Consider the following 986-nt stretch of genomic DNA (forward strand, 5'->3'; position numbering starts at 1 on the left):
TAACAAGTGTTTCGACGTCTGAATTCCACCATTCCCCTGCATATGAAACTTGGCCTCGTTAGGTACTACATTTCTCCATATCAAAGAACTCTGAAATGTGACTTTAAGCAGTTACAAACCTAGGATTATCTTAGTTTCTCTATGAGGTTGAGGGAATGGATACATTGTTCCTTCTTTCGGCATAATGACGATGGCCCCGTAAACCGTAGCTCGTAGCCACAAAATATGTGCATGCCACCACAATGTTCCTCGTTGTCCGGTGACATTAAAGTCGTAGGTGTAGCTATGTCCGGTCTTGATAGGGCATTGTGTTATGTATGCAGGTCCATCAGCCCAACCATTGAGAAATTGCTTTAAGCCATGCCTGCATATGAACAAAAACAATAAGTTGATTCAACCGTTTCCATATATATATGTATGTATGTAAATGACATACCAATGCATGGAGACGTATAAAGTCCTTAACCATTCATTGCAAAAGAAAAATATACAAATCCAAAAGAAAAAAGGAAAAAAAAAACACCCACATCAAACTGATACTTCCTCACAGCAGCTTCAGCTGGAAAACTCAGAAACCAAGAAAAGCAGAAAATGCAGAGAAAAAATGACCCAAAGTAGCTATCAAGCTGCATTGCCATTTTCAAATGCTTGAGATTTTTGCAGAGAATCATCGATACTTGTAGTGCTGAAAATGTAAGGTAGGTCAATTGAAATTGTTGGTAGTTCGGTGTTGAATCCATTATGTAAATAAAGCAAATACAAGAGCTGCACAAGCCTTGGAAGCAACTGGTTAAGACGTTGAGATATCCATGTGTTGTCTGTTAACTATACGGAATAAAAAGATTAAATAATAATATGGCAATCTTCAAGAAGCTAACTTGATTTATATATACATGATAGCTTTATTATAAGAATTTATGGTTAACTGCTTGGCCTAGCAAGTCACCAAAAGCTTTTGCTTTGCCTTAACAAATCGATTACTTGAC

At 37.2% G+C, this 986-nt stretch overlaps 1 pseudogene; it reads right to left on the reverse strand.

Annotated features, from left to right (window-relative positions):
* Nucleotides 1–638, reverse strand: part of LOC120161510 — a 7258-nt pseudogene extending 6620 nt beyond the window's left edge.
* Nucleotides 639–986: the final 348 nt, after the last annotated feature.

Source organism: Hibiscus syriacus, unplaced genomic scaffold, assembly GCF_006381635.1.
Source record: "Hibiscus syriacus cultivar Baekdansim isolate YM2019G1 unplaced genomic scaffold, ASM638163v2 tig00111402_pilon, whole genome shotgun sequence".
Classification (NCBI taxonomy): domain Eukaryota; kingdom Viridiplantae; phylum Streptophyta; class Magnoliopsida; order Malvales; family Malvaceae; genus Hibiscus; species Hibiscus syriacus.